Genomic DNA, 7,500 nt, shown 5'->3' on the forward strand with positions numbered 1-7,500 from the left:
GATGATCACCCCGTAGAGGGAATTATCAACTGCCACTCACTTCCCTGGGAGATTATCACCCCTCACATACCCTGGCGGATTATCCACCCCCTAGAGAGGATTATCACCTGTCACTCATTCTCCTGGGGGATTATCACCTCTCACTAAATACCCTAGGGGATTATCACCCCCTAGAGAAGATTACCACCTCTCAACCAATTCCCTTATTGGTCTTAGTTGGCGTTGACGCATTACTGGCAAATAGCTTTGAGGACGGTTTTGACATAAATATCAACTGTCATGGGAAAGGATGAAAAATGAAATTCATTGCCATACTATTTCTTTCAGTTCTTGTTCGGTTGTGGCAGGCTCACTTTCGCTGGCGTTTATACAAATGGAAAGAAAAAAAACCTTATTAAATTATTATTATTTTTTAAAACACCTTGGCCTCACGTGTTGTATACCCGCATGCAGGCATGAGGGCTGGCGAACTGCGTCAGAAAATGATACCCCGCCAATTGAAAAGGCAGTTATGTTGACACTTATCCCTGGTTTTGATATAAAATATTGCTAAAAAGAGAAAGCCGTGCACTATGCAAGTAGTCGCACAAGTTTGCTGAGACATGGAAATTTGAAAAAAGACTACTTCAAACATGTGGACGTTATTCGGCCACCAACGTAGCTATTTATTATAGCATCAACGAAATCTATGAAATCTACGTAATCTATGAAAACCGCAGTAAATTAAAGCTATGTTCAGCAAAGGAGGGGGCGACAAAAAGCACCTACACCTAAGAATGAAAGAAAGGAAAACAAAGGACGGAGCAAAGGTAGGGCGGGAGGGAAAAATCTTGATAATGCAACCTTACTCCTTGAACGTACAGCTAAGAGCGCCAGTCAATACCTTAACTAGATCTGACCTATCCTTACTCCGCCCTTATCTATGATTGGCTAATTTTTCTGGCCCAACGCATCTCCTGACCAGAGGAGGTCAAAGTCGACGACATAAGTAGCATCATTACTTACAGGAATAATGCCCCTTTTTGCTGAAGGACAAGAACCGACAGTAAAACTTGATTGGCTGTTTGCCTGACGTCGACTGACGCCACATTCCCACTTCAACGTATGTTTTGATCCCAAGAAGTATCGAGTTGTTCATTCTTGCTCACGCACTGCACCGAGCAGTGTACCTCTTTACGGGTGCTCTCTTGATCAAGCAACAAAATGGCAAATTTTGGGCTCTATTTCCTGTTTATCGCGGTTGTGTTTGCTTCTTTGTCAGAAGCACACAAATCCAGCGATCTTACTCCATCCACTTGTCACTGTAGTCCAACAATCAACGTAGCCGTGGAAGGTGACAAGTGCGACTTGTGCAAGGCAAACAAGCAACTCCAACGAGACATCGACCACCTGAGGAAAGAAATTGAGACCATGAAAAATAGAAGCAGTCAAAATCACCCAGGTAAATTGGAATTACTTCTCGATAGATTTGGCTTTTAAGATCACTTAATGTAGCAATGTACCGTTATCGAAAAGGTGATAGAATCGAGCCCCTAAGAGCGCTCAATTAAATGCTCCATCATTTAATCTGGTTTTTAAAAGCCCTTTTCATTATGCCCAGTAGTAAATTAAGAAATCCTTACCGAACTTAAATCACGGACACTTAAGCCATTTTTTTGAAATATGTAAATTGAAGAATTGACGGATATCGCCATGTTATGTTGTGTACGTTCACTCTATGAAAACTACCACGAAACCTGGTTAATGTCGCCCATTCCTAACCTTCCTCCATGTTCCTCCCACACCTTTGACTCTACCCTGCCTTCGTTCCCTGTAGTACACAACAGTGTACGTTTGGAGTGGAAGTAAGTATGACAGCTGGTTTTCCAGTCAATCCCTTGGTGTTGAGAGTGCATGTACACTGCAGGCATTGAATCTTGCTGCCAACGGTACTTCTGGGCACTGGGCTGGTTCTTACCTCTTCTCCCACCCCACTTCACCAAATCACATGGCTCGTCTTAGAAACAGGACTTTGAAATCGCCATCCCTATTTGAACGATAGATGGGCAGGCTAATCTGTTGAGTAGTTTTGATGCCGATTAATCTTCGTGATATTTTTTTACATCTACATCAGGAACAAAACACTGACCCCTGTCTCACTGAACGTCTGTTTCCTTTGTACACTGGTGAAGGAAGATGTCTAAAAAGCAAGGTCAGAGGTCACTAAAGGATGTGATCAGGGACAGTGCTTTGCAAATATACCGGGGGAAGAAAAAGAAACCTGAGCACTCTGGTAAATTTTATTCTAGTTACTGGTGCATTATGGGCAAAATATCTTGATGGCAATCATAGTTTTACAAAATAACATGATTTTGCTTTTAAAAAATGAACAAGCACACTTTGCAAGTGTGAGATGTAACCTTTCTACCTAAGAGAAAATCATTTTACAATTCATTGTCAAGGAGCAATTTTGTTTCAGCCTGACAGGAGGTTACGTTGTTTGTTTTCTAATAGATCCTGGCCAGGCAGAAGCCAGTTGTGCTAGTGTTGCTTCAGCAGCTGCAGGAACAAGCACACACAGTGATCAGGAAGAAGGTATTATTGATACTTGTCATCACTGTAAGGAGTTGTCTCAAATGGGAGTCTCTTTCAAGCACAGGACTGAGTGCCATTTTCTAGCTTACAAGACTTTGTAGTGGTTTTAGGAATCGGGCCAAATCTTCTCTATCCACATATAAAATCAGCAGTTGATAATTTGCTTAACATGTGAGGTATTTTAATTTATTATGAGAAGTAATTTGAGTTACCATTGGTGCTTAAATATGTTTTTATGCAGTACATGTATATCCGAATTTGATAGCCCTGAAGGATGGCTGCACAGGACATCTGCACTGAAACAGAACCATCCATGAGTTGAGAAGACGCAAATGGCAAAGTTGTGTTTCGACAATGTACGAGACATCGATGCTAAACAAGTAGCCACATGTACATGAGCAGTAACAGCTTGAACTATACCCTTAACCCTAACTGTTCCTGAGGCCTAAATGTTCAATTCTCTTTCACCATCCTCATTCTGCCCTTATTACAGTCAACTCCCGTTATAGCGGACACCCTCGGGACCACGATTTGCTGTCCGTAATAGCAAGAGTCCGTAATAGCGGGGTGCGAGACGATTTTTATTTTAAACCATATTTACAGAAGGGGGTCACATGTGTGTTCATTTTCATTAACTCCAGTACCTTTTTCAGACCCGTTGCACGTAAAGAGCGTCAAAACTTTATTTACAAACAGAACAGAACTTAACAGAACAGGAGTTACTTACCCTTTGTGTACAGTACTAAGTACGTAAAAAAACAATCATCGTATGTTGCAGCAATGCCCACACATACGTCGTTTTGGTTTCCTACCGTACTGAAGTACAGTAATCTACACTTGCCTTAAAAGATCATTCCAATCGGCTCTGTGTACTTATCCTTTGAATTGCAACTTCCTCCACTTTGTCGCCGAGAAGACTTAATTCATTAGCAACCTTAAACTCCCCTCTATGAATAAAAAAAGCCGAAAAAATGAACTTGATATGTATGGAAATATTCCAAGATGCTGCTCGATGTCCGCTATAACGAGAGAGAAAACAATAAAATTGTGACGGTGGGACCGAATAAAGTGTCCGTAAGTCCGTAATAGAGGGAGTTAATTTCAGTCAAACGTCTGTAACCTTCGCCGGGGATTTAGCTGCTGTCCGTAATAGCGAGGTATCCGCAAGGCGGGAGTTGACTGTAATGCATACCTCCTTGCACATGCGCAATTCACCTTTGTATCAAAGGTGCATTGTTATGCAAATGAAATTGTGATCGAATATAAGCATGTGCAGAGCCAGGTCAAGCCTCTTCTTTCTTTGTGCTATTGCTCAAGGTAAGCCCACGTTTCTATTCTTGCTTCATGTGATCCTTACAAGGAAGGGTTTTGCCTTATATCTTGTGTCTCGTCAGCTTGCAATTTTGTCCAGCAAAATTCAGTATAAGTCCTGTTTTACCCCAAGTCTATTCATACATCAAAGGAAAGTTGCTGGCGATGAAGGAGCTTCGCTTCTGGCAATGGTGAAAGCATTGAATCAGCCAACTCTGCTCTGTTCAGCAAAGATGCTTTGCTGTTACTCTATCATCATCTTGCAATTAGCATGTCTAAAAAAAGTGATAAATTGACCAAATTTGTTGAATTCTCATTGATTTCCGACTCGGGACCTGAGCCAAAACGTGCTCTCCTGTGCAAGAGCAAGTTCATAGCATTTCCTATACTAATTGAATATTTTTTGGACTGACTGGAAGCGAAAATGATCACTGGATTTGTAGGCCGACTTGCAAAGAAGCAAAGAAGACCTTCAAAAAATTCAGGCCTGAACGGTCACGAAGTTCAATTTATATATGACTCTCACATATTTCACCATCAATTATAAGTACAGTCGACCTTAACACAACTAAGGTGTAAGTGCCATTCTCAAGTATTTGACGCTGGGAGAACATCGGCACTTTTATTGTAAATTAATGACTTTCTCTCTTGCAGATGCTTATGGGCCACCGGCAGACTTCATCGACGATATTCGACGACTGTACCAGAAACACGAAGGGTGGCTCAAGCCATTCCCGTGGAACGAAGAGTTATTCCATCTTGACAACATTTTTACCAGGCTTAAAATGGTCAGCAGGAAAAAAGAACGAGGGATAAAGACTGACTCCACTGTCGACATGTTGGAAATTTTCAAAGCACATGAGGAATGTTCACAACCCAGAAAGGTTTTGATTGAAGGACAGCCAGGCATGGGAAAGACAACCTATTGTAACAAGGTTGCTTACGACTGGGCCAAGAACTGTAAAGCTGAAGACTCGTTTCCTGATGTCCAAGTGTTGCTGTTGTTGAAATGTAGAGAAATTAACTCTGACTTATGGGAGGCTATCGATGACCAGCTTTTACCACGAGACATGAAGAAGGAACAAAAGGAGAAGTTTTTCAAGTTCGTTCAGAACTATCAGTCAAAGGTTTTGCCGGTTCTTGACGGTTTGGATGAGCTGCCAAGACATTATTTACCAGTCTATAAAGAAATCATTAAAGAGAGAATTCTTCCAAAATGTTACTTAGTGGTTACAGCTCGCCACGAAGCTGGGATGAAACTACGGGAATGCTGTGACACCCTGCTAGAGGTCGAAGGATTTACCACAGATGCTGCTCAAGGTTTTATCCGAAGATATTTCAAAGCCGAGGAGCATCTGGCGAAAAAGCTCTTGGACAAGCTGGGCACAGACGCAATCATGAGCGGACTAACTGCAAATCCATTAAATACAGCTCTTCTTTTCCTCCTTTGTGAGTACTTCCAAGGAGATTTGCCGAAAGGTAGAACTGCTTTACCAGGAAATAGTGCAGTGTGTGTTGAGAAGGTATAGGAAAAAGAAAGAATTACCAAAAACGGACGAAGACCTAACACAATTATACCACGCTGAATTAAAGCATCTTGGTTCTAAAGCGTTGAGTGGCTTGCTCAACGATGAGATGTATTTCGACGAAGGTGTATTCCGAAATGGTACCAGCAACTTAATACCTGAATTGGGATTTCTGTCGGCTCAGTCTGGACGCAGCAAACAAAGACCGAGCTGGTGCTATGGGTTTTACACAAGAGCTTTCAGGAGTTCTTCGCTGCAATTTATCTCAGTTGCCAGCTTGTCGATGAGGAAATTAGTCCTCATGGCTTAGTTGCTGACACAAGATATTTTAAGGAGTTTCAACAAGTGCTGATGATTACCTGTGGTATCTTGGCTCAACGGTGCGAGGCAAAAGCCATGGCACTTATGGCAAGTATAGCAAGTCAAATCAACCAATTAAATGAAGAGAGGGAAGGTGGTGGCTATTTATGCACTGCACTGAATTGTATTAAGGAATGTGAAAAAGAACAGGGTACCTTTGGAAAAGAATTGGCGCGTTTTCTTGGTTCACTTCTTGAAATTCAGCATATTTTGTGTAAACGGTGGTGGATAGGTAACAGTCTCGTTGCTATACTGGCCGACGCAATGGCAACAAACTCAACGGTGACAAAGTTGCATTTGTTTCCCAGTGGATTCGGTGACTCAGGTGCTGCTGCACTGGCTAAAGCAGTGGAAATCAATTCAACGCTGACAGAGTTGCATTTGTTTGGCTATACAATCGGTGACTCAGGTGCTGCTGCACTGGCTAAAGCAGTGGAAATCAATTCAACGCTGACAACCTTGAGTTTGTCTGTCAGTGGAATCGGTAACTCAGGTGCTGCTGCACTAGCTAAGGCAGTGGAAATCAATTCAATGCTGACAACCTTGAGTTTGTCTGTTAGTGGAATCGGTTACTCAGGTGCTGCTGCACTGGCTAAAGCAGTGGAAATCAATTCAACGCTGACAACCTTGGATTTGTCTTTCAATAAAATCGGTGACTCAGGTGCTGCTGCACTGGCTAAAGCAGTGGAAATCAATTCAACGCTGACAAAGTTGTGTCTGGATGAGAATAACATCGGTGACTCAGGTGCTGCTGCGCTGGCTAAAGCAGTGAAAATCAATTCAACCCTGACAAAGTTGTATGTGGTTGAGAATAACATCGGTGACTCAGGTGCTCCCTCACTGGCTAAAGCAGTGGAAATCAATTCAACGCTGACAACCTTGAGTTTGATTTTCAATAGCATCGGTGACTCAGGTGGTGCTGCACTGGCTAAAGCAGTGGAAATCAATTCAACGCTGACAACCTTGGATTTGACTTGCAATCAAATCGGTGACTCAGGTGTTGCTTCACGGTTAATGCAGTCCAAATCCGGGCAACACTGACAACCTTGAATTTCTTTCTCAATAAAATCGGGGACTCAGGTGCTGCTGCACTGGCTAAAGCAGTGGAAATCAATTCAACGCTGACAACCTTGAATTTGACTTTCAATGGAATCGGTGACTCAGGTGCTGTTGCACTGGCTAAACAAAAGAACTGAGAGGGATCTTTGGCCTAGTTCAACGTATTTCATACTTATCGTATTTACCATTGTCAAAACGTTTTGAAATTAACCCTCCCTTGGAGTTAATCGTTGGACCAAAGGTCAGAACCCAAAAGAATTGTTGCAATGTATTACAATTACTAGCATCCTTTGAACGAGATTAATATGCCAAATCAACTAGTCCATTGTCGTACCCAATTTAAATCTTGCGTGGTTAAGATTCTTTCTGTATTGCATTCGCATTATAATATAGCATTCACATATAAATGATATCGAAATGCCTGCATTAAAGCGTTTTATTTTCAAAAGGTTTGAATTTTTAATGAACATCCTTTTAAAAATTGTACAGCAAGTGGAAAGCGATAGTTTTAATTGAAATGAAATATGCACCATTATGTGAAGTATACTTTGTAACACTTCCTTTTGTACGCATTCAAGGAAGTTCAAACGAAAGTCTTAAGGGAATGAAAAACCTACTCTTGGATGTAGGCACAGTGCTAACCCTTTTTGCGACGCCGTGCCACATTAAA

General features: G+C 41.8%; 1 pseudogene; it reads left to right on the forward strand.

The window, feature by feature from the left end:
• The first annotated feature begins 1,171 nt into the window (after positions 1-1,171).
• Positions 1,172-7,500, forward strand: part of LOC137992796 (C-reactive protein-like) — a 33,737-nt pseudogene continuing 27,408 nt past the window's right edge.

Source organism: Montipora foliosa, chromosome 2 (assembly GCF_036669935.1).
Source record: "Montipora foliosa isolate CH-2021 chromosome 2, ASM3666993v2, whole genome shotgun sequence".
Taxonomy (NCBI): domain Eukaryota; kingdom Metazoa; phylum Cnidaria; class Anthozoa; order Scleractinia; family Acroporidae; genus Montipora; species Montipora foliosa.